This window comes from Dendrobates tinctorius, unplaced genomic scaffold (assembly GCF_039654945.1).
Source record: "Dendrobates tinctorius isolate UK_male_01 unplaced genomic scaffold, ASM3965494v1 ptg000251l, whole genome shotgun sequence".
Classification (NCBI taxonomy): Eukaryota; Metazoa; Chordata; class Amphibia; order Anura; family Dendrobatidae; genus Dendrobates; species Dendrobates tinctorius.
In genome coordinates this window covers 10,702,215-10,714,767 of record NW_027361918.1, presented here as the reverse complement: position 1 = coordinate 10,714,767, position 12,553 = coordinate 10,702,215, and the positions used below count along the sequence as shown (strand labels likewise).

Below are 12,553 nucleotides of genomic sequence, written 5' to 3'. Positions count from 1 at the left end.
AAGACTTTCAACAATGGCTAAATCAAGCCTTCGATAGCTCAGCTGGTAGAGCGGAGGACTGTAGATCTAAATTAGCAATCCTTAGGTCGCTGGTTCAATTCCGGCTCGAAGGAAGTTTTGTGTATTCTATCAGATGTTTTCAACCTTCTGGCAAATACCAGACAGCTATGCTCTTTCTGGACATGTAGACAGAAACACAACCGGAAAGTTTTTTCTCCAGTTTGCCTTGTGAATTCAAAACTTAGGCAGCAACAGTGCTTTTACTTTATGGAGATGCTGAGCACCAATGTGAAAACGTCTTCAACTGTAGCATGCTACCCAAGCAAAAGGAACCAACGTCCCTGGGTGGACTCGAACCACCAACCTTTCGGTTAACAGCCGAACGCGCTAACCGATTGCGCCACAGAGACACAAACGCCTGCCGAACTTTCGTCTAACAGCCGGACGCACCCACCAGTTTTAACCGGAACCTTAAACAATGGTCAGACACCATTTCCTCTAATGATTTTCAACAATAATATGACACAAGAAAGCAAAAAAAAACAAAGAAACAATTGCAGAACCCCAGGAGTACTCTAGTCGCCAACAAATATGTAATGGCTGAAAATTTACATGTCATCGACCTGAACACAAACAGTCATTAGAATTTTACTCTGTACATCTGTTAACACAAGCAGAGTGGCGCAGCGGAAGCGTGCTGGGCCCATAACCCAGAGGTCGATGGATCGAAGCCATCCTCTGCTAAATTGTGCTGCATTGCATCTTTTTCTACAAACTAGCTAAGTTTTTTTCACTTCCCCATTTTGGTTCTCTATATACAGAGAAATGGTTTGCTAGAAAATTGCTCGACTGTATTTGTAGACCATAATTCACATTGTGAAACCCAGCGGTCAATGGATTGAAACCAACCTCTGCTAAATAGTTGTGTTTTATAAACTTCATCATTGCATATCAACTGAACTTTTCTGTCAACAGCAAACGTGTCTCGGATCAAAAACACTAGTCAAAATCCTAAATCCCAGTACAACTCGTGCCAAAGGACCAGAAGGAGATTCGCGACCTCTCAGCATTTTCTATATTCAAACCAAACCATAAAAGATCAATCTTTTCGCTTGGGATTGTGCTGCATTACAACTTTTTTCTACAAACTAGGTAAGTTTTTTTTCATTCCCCCAGTTTGGTTCTCTATATACAGAGAAATGGTTTACTAGAAAATTGCTCGACTGTATTTGTAGGCCATAATTCACATTGTGAAACCCAGCGGTCGATGGATCGAAACCAACCTCTGCTAAATAGTTGTGTTTTATAAACTTCATCATTGCATATCAACTGAACTTTTCTGTCAACAGCAAACGTGTCTCGGATCAAAAACACTAGTCAAAATCCTAAATCCCAGTACAACTCGTGCCAAAGGACCAGAAGGAGATTCGCGACCTCTCAGCATTTTCTATATTCAAACCAAACCATAAAAGGTCAATCTTTTTGCTTGGGATTGTGCTGCATTACAACTTTTTTCTACAAACTAGGTAAGTTTTTTTTACTCCCCCAGTCTGGTTCTCTACATACATAGAAATGGTTTGCTAGAAAATTGCCCGACTGTATTTGTAGGCCATAATTCACATTGTGAAACCCAGCGGTCGATGGATCGAAACCAACCTCTGCTAAATAGTTGTGATTTATAAACTTCATCATTGCATATCAACTGAACTTTTCTGTCAACAGCAAACGTGTCTCGGATCAAAAACACTAGTCAAAATCCTAAATCCCAGTACAACTCGTGCCAAAGGACCAGAAGGAGATTCGCGACCTCTCAGCATTTTCTATAATCAAACCAAACCATAAAAGGTCAATCTTTTTGCTTGGGATTGTGCTGCATTACAACTTTTTTCTACAAACTAGGTAAGTTTTTTTTACTCCCCCAGTCTGGTTCTCTACATACGTAGAAATGGTTTGCTAGAAAATTGCTCGACTTTATTTGTAGGCCATAATTCACATTGTGAACTCCGTAGATGTTCTTCAAATATGGGAGAAAGGAATCTGTACTTAAAAAAAAAAAAAAAAAAAAAAAAAAAAGCACTCAATGGCACATTTGACTATAAGTAAACTGTGACATGGTGTGGCGTGAAACTGATAATGGCGTTCGTCGGGCATGGGGGATTAGCTCAAGTGGTAGAGCGCTCGCTTAGCATGCGAGAGGTAGCGGGATCGATGCCCGCATTCTCCAATACAATCTTTGGATTCCTTTTTCAGTTGGCCGAGTGAATTGTTTATGCCACCTGCTCGTGGCACACACGTCCAAACCTTGAAGACTTTCAACAATGGCTAAATCAAGCCTTCGATAGCTCAGCTGGTAGAGCGGAGGACTGTAGATCTAAATTAGCAATCCTTAGGTCGCTGGTTCAATTCCGGCTCGAAGGAAGTTTTGTGTATTCTATCACATGTTTTCAACCTTCTGGCAAATACCAGACAGCTATGCTCTTTCTGGACATGTAGACAGAAACACAACCGGAAAGTTTTTTCTCCAGTTTGCCTTGTGAATTCAAAACTTAGGCAGCAACAGTGCTTTTACTTTATGGAGATGCTGAGCACCAATGTGAAAACGTCTTCAACTGTAGCATGCTACCCAAGCAAAAGGAACCAACGTCCCTGGGTGGACTCGAACCACCAACCTTTCGGTTAACAGCCGAACGCGCTAACCGATTGCGCCACAGAGACACAAACGCCTGCCGAACTTTCGTCTAACAGCCGGACGCACCCACCAGTTTTAACCGGAACCTTAAACAATGGTCAGACACCATTTCCTCTAATGATTTTCAACAATAATATGACACAAGAAAGCAAAAAAAAACAAAGAAACAATTGCAGAACCCCAGGAGTACTCTAGTCGCCAACAAATATGTAATGGCTGAAAATTTACATGTCATCGACCTGAACACAAACAGTCATTAGAATTTTACTCTGTACATCTGTTAACACAAGCAGAGTGGCGCAGCGGAAGCGTGCTGGGCCCATAACCCAGAGGTCGATGGATCGAAGCCATCCTCTGCTAAATTGTGCTGCATTGCATCTTTTTCTACAAACTAGCTAAGTTTTTTTCACTTCCCCATTTTGGTTCTCTATATACAGAGAAATGGTTTGCTAGAAAATTGCTCGACTGTATTTGTAGACCATAATTCACATTGTGAAACCCAGCGGTCAATGGATTGAAACCAACCTCTGCTAAATAGTTGTGTTTTATAAACTTCATCATTGCATATCAACTGAACTTTTCTGTCAACAGCAAACGTGTCTCGGATCAAAAACACTAGTCAAAATCCTAAATCCCAGTACAACTCGTGCCAAAGGACCAGAAGGAGATTCGCGACCTCTCAGCATTTTCTATATTCAAACCAAACCATAAAAGATCAATCTTTTCGCTTGGGATTGTGCTGCATTACAACTTTTTTCTACAAACTAGGTAAGTTTTTTTTCATTCCCCCAGTTTGGTTCTCTATATACAGAGAAATGGTTTACTAGAAAATTGCTCGACTGTATTTGTAGGCCATAATTCACATTGTGAAACCCAGCGGTCGATGGATCGAAACCAACCTCTGCTAAATAGTTGTGTTTTATAAACTTCATCATTGCATATCAACTGAACTTTTCTGTCAACAGCAAACGTGTCTCGGATCAAAAACACTAGTCAAAATCCTAAATCCCAGTACAACTCGTGCCAAAGGACCAGAAGGAGATTCGCGACCTCTCAGCATTTTCTATATTCAAACCAAACCATAAAAGGTCAATCTTTTTGCTTGGGATTGTGCTGCATTACAACTTTTTTCTACAAACTAGGTAAGTTTTTTTTACTCCCCCAGTCTGGTTCTCTACATACATAGAAATGGTTTGCTAGAAAATTGCCCGACTGTATTTGTAGGCCATAATTCACATTGTGAAACCCAGCGGTCGATGGATCGAAACCAACCTCTGCTAAATAGTTGTGATTTATAAACTTCATCATTGCATATCAACTGAACTTTTCTGTCAACAGCAAACGTGTCTCGGATCAAAAACACTAGTCAAAATCCTAAATCCCAGTACAACTCGTGCCAAAGGACCAGAAGGAGATTCGCGACCTCTCAGCATTTTCTATATTCAAACCAAACCATAAAAGGTCAATCTTTTTGCTTGGGATTGTGCTGCATTACAACTTTTTTCTACAAACTAGGTAAGTTTTTTTTACTCCCCCAGTCTGGTTCTCTACATACATAGAAATGGTTTGCTAGAAAATTGCCCGACTGTATTTGTAGGCCATAATTCACATTGTGAACTACGTAGATGTTCTTCAAATATGGGAGAAAGGAATCTGTACTTAAAAAAAAAAAAAAAAAAAGCACTCAATGGCACATTTGACTATAAGTAAACTGTGACATGGTGTGGCGTGAAACTGATAATGGCGTTCGTCGGGCATGGGGGATTAGCTCAAGTGGTAGAGCGCTCGCTTAGCATGCGAGAGGTAGCGGGATCGATGCCCGCATTCTCCAATACAATCTTTGGATTCCTTTTTCAGTTGGCCGAGTGAATTGTTTATGCCACCTGCTCGTGGCACACACGTCCAAACCTTGAAGACTTTCAACAATGGCTAAATCAAGCCTTCGATAGCTCAGCTGGTAGAGCGGAGGACTGTAGATCTAAATTAGCAATCCTTAGGTCGCTGGTTCAATTCCGGCTCGAAGGAAGTTTTGTGTATTCTATCAGATGTTTTCAACCTTCTGGCAAATACCAGACAGCTATGCTCTTTCTGGACATGTAGACAGAAACACAACCGGAAAGTTTTTTCTCCAGTTTGCCTTGTGAATTCAAAACTTAGGCAGCAACAGTGCTTTTACTTTATGGAGATGCTGAGCACCAATGTGAAAACGTCTTCAACTGTAGCATGCTACCCAAGCAAAAGGAACCAACGTCCCTGGGTGGACTCGAACCACCAACCTTTCGGTTAACAGCCGAACGCGCTAACCGATTGCGCCACAGAGACACAAACGCCTGCCGAACTTTCGTCTAACAGCCGGACGCACCCACCAGTTTTAACCGGAACCTTAAACAATGGTCAGACACCATTTCCTCTAATGATTTTCAACAATAATATGACACAAGAAAGCAAAAAAAAACAAAGAAACAATTGCAGAACCCCAGGAGTACTCTAGTCGCCAACAAATATGTAATGGCTGAAAATTTACATGTCATCGACCTGAACACAAACAGTCATTAGAATTTTACTCTGTACATCTGTTAACACAAGCAGAGTGGCGCAGCGGAAGCGTGCTGGGCCCATAACCCAGAGGTCGATGGATCGAATCCATCCTCTGCTAAATTGTGCTGCATTGCATCTTTTTCTACAAACTAGCTAAGTTTTTTTCACTTCCCCATTTTGGTTCTCTATATACAGAGAAATGGTTTGCTAGAAAATTGCTCGACTGTATTTGTAGACCATAATTCACATTGTGAAACCCAGCGGTCAATGGATTGAAACCAACCTCTGCTAAATAGTTGTGTTTTATAAACTTCATCATTGCATATCAACTGAACTTTTCTGTCAACAGCAAACGTGTCTCGGATCAAAAACACTAGTCAAAATCCTAAATCCCAGTACAACTCGTGCCAAAGGACCAGAAGGAGATTCGCGACCTCTCAGCATTTTCTATATTCAAACCAAACCATAAAAGATCAATCTTTTCGCTTGGGATTGTGCTGCATTACAACTTTTTTCTACAAACTAGGTAAGTTTTTTTTCATTCCCCCAGTTTGGTTCTCTATATACAGAGAAATGGTTTACTAGAAAATTGCTCGACTGTATTTGTAGGCCATAATTCACATTGTGAAACCCAGCGGTCGATGGATCGAAACCAACCTCTGCTAAATAGTTGTGTTTTATAAACTTCATCATTGCATATCAACTGAACTTTTCTGTCAACAGCAAACGTGTCTCGGATCAAAAACACTAGTCAAAATCCTAAATCCCAGTACAACTCGTGCCAAAGGACCAGAAGGAGATTCGCGACCTCTCAGCATTTTCTATATTCAAACCAAACCATAAAAGGTCAATCTTTTTGCTTGGGATTGTGCTGCATTACAACTTTTTTCTACAAACTAGGTAAGTTTTTTTTACTCCCCCAGTCTGGTTCTCTACATACATAGAAATGGTTTGCTAGAAAATTGCCCGACTGTATTTGTAGGCCATAATTCACATTGTGAAACCCAGCGGTCGATGGATCGAAACCAACCTCTGCTAAATAGTTGTGATTTATAAACTTCATCATTGCATATCAACTGAACTTTTCTGTCAACAGCAAACGTGTCTCGGATCAAAAACACTAGTCAAAATCCTAAATCCCAGTACAACTCGTGCCAAAGGACCAGAAGGAGATTCGCGACCTCTCAGCATTTTCTATATTCAAACCAAACCATAAAAGGTCAATCTTTTTGCTTGGGATTGTGCTGCATTACAACTTTTTTCTACAAACTAGGTAAGTTTTTTTTACTCCCCCAGTCTGGTTCTCTACATACATAGAAATGGTTTGCTAGAAAATTGCCCGACTGTATTTGTAGGCCATAATTCACATTGTGAACTACGTAGATGTTCTTCAAATATGGGAGAAAGGAATCTGTACTTAAAAAAAAAAAAAAAAAAAGCACTCAATGGCACATTTGACTATAAGTAAACTGTGACATGGTGTGGCGTGAAACTGATAATGGCGTTCGTCGGGCATGGGGGATTAGCTCAAGTGGTAGAGCGCTCGCTTAGCATGCGAGAGGTAGCGGGATCGATGCCCGCATTCTCCAATACAATCTTTGGATTCCTTTTTCAGTTGGCCGAGTGAATTGTTTATGCCACCTGCTCGTGGCACACACGTCCAAACCTTGAAGACTTTCAACAATGGCTAAATCAAGCCTTCGATAGCTCAGCTGGTAGAGCGGAGGACTGTAGATCTAAATTAGCAATCCTTAGGTCGCTGGTTCAATTCCGGCTCGAAGGAAGTTTTGTGTATTCTATCAGATGTTTTCAACCTTCTGGCAAATACCAGACAGCTATGCTCTTTCTGGACATGTAGACAGAAACACAACCGGAAAGTTTTTTCTCCAGTTTGCCTTGTGAATTCAAAACTTAGGCAGCAACAGTGCTTTTACTTTATGGAGATGCTGAGCACCAATGTGAAAACGTCTTCAACTGTAGCATGCTACCCAAGCAAAAGGAACCAACGTCCCTGGGTGGACTCGAACCACCAACCTTTCGGTTAACAGCCGAACGCGCTAACCGATTGCGCCACAGAGACACAAACGCCTGCCGAACTTTCGTCTAACAGCCGGACGCACCCACCAGTTTTAACCGGAACCTTAAACAATGGTCAGACACCATTTCCTCTAATGATTTTCAACAATAATATGACACAAGAAAGCAAAAAAAAACAAAGAAACAATTGCAGAACCCCAGGAGTACTCTAGTCGCCAACAAATATGTAATGGCTGAAAATTTACATGTCATCGACCTGAACACAAACAGTCATTAGAATTTTACTCTGTACATCTGTTAACACAAGCAGAGTGGCGCAGCGGAAGCGTGCTGGGCCCATAACCCAGAGGTCGATGGATCGAAGCCATCCTCTGCTAAATTGTGCTGCATTGCATCTTTTTCTACAAACTAGCTAAGTTTTTTTCACTTCCCCATTTTGGTTCTCTATATACAGAGAAATGGTTTGCTAGAAAATTGCTCGACTGTATTTGTAGACCATAATTCACATTGTGAAACCCAGCGGTCAATGGATTGAAACCAACCTCTGCTAAATAGTTGTGTTTTATAAACTTCATCATTGCATATCAACTGAACTTTTCTGTCAACAGCAAACGTGTCTCGGATCAAAAACACTAGTCAAAATCCTAAATCCCAGTACAACTCGTGCCAAAGGACCAGAAGGAGATTCGCGACCTCTCAGCATTTTCTATATTCAAACCAAACCATAAAAGATCAATCTTTTCGCTTGGGATTGTGCTGCATTACAACTTTTTTCTACAAACTAGGTAAGTTTTTTTTCATTCCCCCAGTTTGGTTCTCTATATACAGAGAAATGGTTTACTAGAAAATTGCTCGACTGTATTTGTAGGCCATAATTCACATTGTGAAACCCAGCGGTCGATGGATCGAAACCAACCTCTGCTAAATAGTTGTGTTTTATAAACTTCATCATTGCATATCAACTGAACTTTTCTGTCAACAGCAAACGTGTCTCGGATCAAAAACACTAGTCAAAATCCTAAATCCCAGTACAACTCGTGCCAAAGGACCAGAAGGAGATTCGCGACCTCTCAGCATTTTCTATATTCAAACCAAACCATAAAAGGTCAATCTTTTTGCTTGGGATTGTGCTGCATTACAACTTTTTTCTACAAACTAGGTAAGTTTTTTTTACTCCCCCAGTCTGGTTCTCTACATACATAGAAATGGTTTGCTAGAAAATTGCCCGACTGTATTTGTAGGCCATAATTCACATTGTGAAACCCAGCGGTCGATGGATCGAAACCAACCTCTGCTAAATAGTTGTGATTTATAAACTTCATCATTGCATATCAACTGAACTTTTCTGTCAACAGCAAACGTGTCTCGGATCAAAAACACTAGTCAAAATCCTAAATCCCAGTACAACTCGTGCCAAAGGACCAGAAGGAGATTCGCGACCTCTCAGCATTTTCTATAATCAAACCAAACCATAAAAGGTCAATCTTTTTGCTTGGGATTGTGCTGCATTACAACTTTTTTCTACAAACTAGGTAAGTTTTTTTTACTCCCCCAGTCTGGTTCTCTACATACGTAGAAATGGTTTGCTAGAAAATTGCTCGACTTTATTTGTAGGCCATAATTCACATTGTGAACTCCGTAGATGTTCTTCAAATATGGGAGAAAGGAATCTGTACTTAAAAAAAAAAAAAAAAAAAAAAAAAGCACTCAATGGCACATTTGACTATAAGTAAACTGTGACATGGTGTGGCGTGAAACTGATAATGGCGTTCGTCGGGCATGGGGGATTAGCTCAAGTGGTAGAGCGCTCGCTTAGCATGCGAGAGGTAGCGGGATCGATGCCCGCATTCTCCAATACAATCTTTGGATTCCTTTTTCAGTTGGCCGAGTGAATTGTTTATGCCACCTGCTCGTGGCACACACGTCCAAACCTTGAAGACTTTCAACAATGGCTAAATCAAGCCTTCGATAGCTCAGCTGGTAGAGCGGAGGACTGTAGATCTAAATTAGCAATCCTTAGGTCGCTGGTTCAATTCCGGCTCGAAGGAAGTTTTGTGTATTCTATCACATGTTTTCAACCTTCTGGCAAATACCAGACAGCTATGCTCTTTCTGGACATGTAGACAGAAACACAACCGGAAAGTTTTTTCTCCAGTTTGCCTTGTGAATTCAAAACTTAGGCAGCAACAGTGCTTTTACTTTATGGAGATGCTGAGCACCAATGTGAAAACGTCTTCAACTGTAGCATGCTACCCAAGCAAAAGGAACCAACGTCCCTGGGTGGACTCGAACCACCAACCTTTCGGTTAACAGCCGAACGCGCTAACCGATTGCGCCACAGAGACACAAACGCCTGCCGAACTTTCGTCTAACAGCCGGACGCACCCACCAGTTTTAACCGGAACCTTAAACAATGGTCAGACACCATTTCCTCTAATGATTTTCAACAATAATATGACACAAGAAAGCAAAAAAAAACAAAGAAACAATTGCAGAACCCCAGGAGTACTCTAGTCGCCAACAAATATGTAATGGCTGAAAATTTACATGTCATCGACCTGAACACAAACAGTCATTAGAATTTTACTCTGTACATCTGTTAACACAAGCAGAGTGGCGCAGCGGAAGCGTGCTGGGCCCATAACCCAGAGGTCGATGGATCGAAGCCATCCTCTGCTAAATTGTGCTGCATTGCATCTTTTTCTACAAACTAGCTAAGTTTTTTTCACTTCCCCATTTTGGTTCTCTATATACAGAGAAATGGTTTGCTAGAAAATTGCTCGACTGTATTTGTAGACCATAATTCACATTGTGAAACCCAGCGGTCAATGGATTGAAACCAACCTCTGCTAAATAGTTGTGTTTTATAAACTTCATCATTGCATATCAACTGAACTTTTCTGTCAACAGCAAACGTGTCTCGGATCAAAAACACTAGTCAAAATCCTAAATCCCAGTACAACTCGTGCCAAAGGACCAGAAGGAGATTCGCGACCTCTCAGCATTTTCTATATTCAAACCAAACCATAAAAGATCAATCTTTTCGCTTGGGATTGTGCTGCATTACAACTTTTTTCTACAAACTAGGTAAGTTTTTTTTCATTCCCCCAGTTTGGTTCTCTATATACAGAGAAATGGTTTACTAGAAAATTGCTCGACTGTATTTGTAGGCCATAATTCACATTGTGAAACCCAGCGGTCGATGGATCGAAACCAACCTCTGCTAAATAGTTGTGTTTTATAAACTTCATCATTGCATATCAACTGAACTTTTCTGTCAACAGCAAACGTGTCTCGGATCAAAAACACTAGTCAAAATCCTAAATCCCAGTACAACTCGTGCCAAAGGACCAGAAGGAGATTCGCGACCTCTCAGCATTTTCTATATTCAAACCAAACCATAAAAGGTCAATCTTTTTGCTTGGGATTGTGCTGCATTACAACTTTTTTCTACAAACTAGGTAAGTTTTTTTTACTCCCCCAGTCTGGTTCTCTACATACATAGAAATGGTTTGCTAGAAAATTGCCCGACTGTATTTGTAGGCCATAATTCACATTGTGAAACCCAGCGGTCGATGGATCGAAACCAACCTCTGCTAAATAGTTGTGATTTATAAACTTCATCATTGCATATCAACTGAACTTTTCTGTCAACAGCAAACGTGTCTCGGATCAAAAACACTAGTCAAAATCCTAAATCCCAGTACAACTCGTGCCAAAGGACCAGAAGGAGATTCGCGACCTCTCAGCATTTTCTATAATCAAACCAAACCATAAAAGGTCAATCTTTTTGCTTGGGATTGTGCTGCATTACAACTTTTTTCTACAAACTAGGTAAGTTTTTTTTACTCCCCCAGTCTGGTTCTCTACATACGTAGAAATGGTTTGCTAGAAAATTGCTCGACTTTATTTGTAGGCCATAATTCACATTGTGAACTCCGTAGATGTTCTTCAAATATGGGAGAAAGGAATCTGTACTTAAAAAAAAAAAAAAAAAAAAAAAAAAAGCACTCAATGGCACATTTGACTATAAGTAAACTGTGACATGGTGTGGCGTGAAACTGATAATGGCGTTCGTCGGGCATGGGGGATTAGCTCAAGTGGTAGAGCGCTCGCTTAGCATGCGAGAGGTAGCGGGATCGATGCCCGCATTCTCCAATACAATCTTTGGATTCCTTTTTCAGTTGGCCGAGTGAATTGTTTATGCCACCTGCTCGTGGCACACACGTCCAAACCTTGAAGACTTTCAACAATGGCTAAATCAAGCCTTCGATAGCTCAGCTGGTAGAGCGGAGGACTGTAGATCTAAATTAGCAATCCTTAGGTCGCTGGTTCAATTCCGGCTCGAAGGAAGTTTTGTGTATTCTATCACATGTTTTCAACCTTCTGGCAAATACCAGACAGCTATGCTCTTTCTGGACATGTAGACAGAAACACAACCGGAAAGTTTTTTCTCCAGTTTGCCTTGTGAATTCAAAACTTAGGCAGCAACAGTGCTTTTACTTTATGGAGATGCTGAGCACCAATGTGAAAACGTCTTCAACTGTAGCATGCTACCCAAGCAAAAGGAACCAACGTCCCTGGGTGGACTCGAACCACCAACCTTTCGGTTAACAGCCGAACGCGCTAACCGATTGCGCCACAGAGACACAAACGCCTGCCGAACTTTCGTCTAACAGCCGGACGCACCCACCAGTTTTAACCGGAACCTTAAACAATGGTCAGACACCATTTCCTCTAATGATTTTCAACAATAATATGACACAAGAAAGCAAAAAAAAACAAAGAAACAATTGCAGAACCCCAGGAGTACTCTAGTCGCCAACAAATATGTAATGGCTGAAAATTTACATGTCATCGACCTGAACACAAACAGTCATTAGAATTTTACTCTGTACATCTGTTAACACAAGCAGAGTGGCGCAGCGGAAGCGTGCTGGGCCCATAACCCAGAGGTCGATGGATCGAAGCCATCCTCTGCTAAATTGTGCTGCATTGCATCTTTTTCTACAAACTAGCTAAGTTTTTTTCACTTCCCCATTTTGGTTCTCTATATACAGAGAAATGGTTTGCTAGAAAATTGCTCGACTGTATTTGTAGACCATAATTCACATTGTGAAACCCAGCGGTCAATGGATTGAAACCAACCTCTGCTAAATAGTTGTGTTTTATAAACTTCATCATTGCATATCAACTGAACTTTTCTGTCAACAGCAAACGTGTCTCGGATCAAAAACACTAGTCAAAATCCTAAATCCCAGTACAACTCGTGCCAAAGGACCAGAAGGA

The 12,553-nt window shown here is 41.0% G+C and overlaps 11 non-coding genes across 11 annotated transcripts; all 11 read left to right on the top strand.

The window, feature by feature from the left end:
• The first annotated feature begins 27 nt into the window (after window positions 1-27).
• Window positions 28-113, top strand: TRNAY-GUA (transfer RNA tyrosine (anticodon GUA)). The gene is given in 2 exon segments: window positions 28-64; window positions 78-113. It is a non-coding gene; the product is annotated as a tRNA-Tyr (tRNA).
• A 2,038-nt stretch (window positions 114-2,151) lies between these two features.
• On the top strand, window positions 2,152-2,224 carry TRNAA-AGC (transfer RNA alanine (anticodon AGC)). Its single transcript has one exon. It is a non-coding gene; the product is annotated as a tRNA-Ala (tRNA).
• Window positions 2,225-2,332: 108 nt separating this feature from the next.
• TRNAY-GUA (transfer RNA tyrosine (anticodon GUA)) lies at window positions 2,333-2,418 on the top strand. Its single transcript is given in 2 exon segments — window positions 2,333-2,369; window positions 2,383-2,418. It is a non-coding gene; the product is annotated as a tRNA-Tyr (tRNA).
• Window positions 2,419-4,447: 2,029 nt separating this feature from the next.
• On the top strand, window positions 4,448-4,520 carry TRNAA-AGC (transfer RNA alanine (anticodon AGC)). Its single transcript has one exon. It is a non-coding gene; the product is annotated as a tRNA-Ala (tRNA).
• Window positions 4,521-4,628: 108 nt separating this feature from the next.
• Window positions 4,629-4,714, top strand: TRNAY-GUA (transfer RNA tyrosine (anticodon GUA)). Its single transcript is given in 2 exon segments — window positions 4,629-4,665; window positions 4,679-4,714. It is a non-coding gene; the product is annotated as a tRNA-Tyr (tRNA).
• A 2,029-nt stretch (window positions 4,715-6,743) lies between these two features.
• TRNAA-AGC (transfer RNA alanine (anticodon AGC)) lies at window positions 6,744-6,816 on the top strand. The gene has a single exon. It is a non-coding gene; the product is annotated as a tRNA-Ala (tRNA).
• Window positions 6,817-6,924: 108 nt separating this feature from the next.
• On the top strand, window positions 6,925-7,010 carry TRNAY-GUA (transfer RNA tyrosine (anticodon GUA)). The gene is given in 2 exon segments: window positions 6,925-6,961; window positions 6,975-7,010. It is a non-coding gene; the product is annotated as a tRNA-Tyr (tRNA).
• Window positions 7,011-9,045: 2,035 nt separating this feature from the next.
• On the top strand, window positions 9,046-9,118 carry TRNAA-AGC (transfer RNA alanine (anticodon AGC)). Its single transcript has one exon. It is a non-coding gene; the product is annotated as a tRNA-Ala (tRNA).
• A 108-nt stretch (window positions 9,119-9,226) lies between these two features.
• TRNAY-GUA (transfer RNA tyrosine (anticodon GUA)) lies at window positions 9,227-9,312 on the top strand. Its single transcript is given in 2 exon segments — window positions 9,227-9,263; window positions 9,277-9,312. It is a non-coding gene; the product is annotated as a tRNA-Tyr (tRNA).
• Window positions 9,313-11,349: 2,037 nt separating this feature from the next.
• Window positions 11,350-11,422, top strand: TRNAA-AGC (transfer RNA alanine (anticodon AGC)). Its single transcript has one exon. It is a non-coding gene; the product is annotated as a tRNA-Ala (tRNA).
• Window positions 11,423-11,530: 108 nt separating this feature from the next.
• TRNAY-GUA (transfer RNA tyrosine (anticodon GUA)) lies at window positions 11,531-11,616 on the top strand. The gene is given in 2 exon segments: window positions 11,531-11,567; window positions 11,581-11,616. It is a non-coding gene; the product is annotated as a tRNA-Tyr (tRNA).
• The last annotated feature ends 937 nt before the right edge of the window (window positions 11,617-12,553 follow it).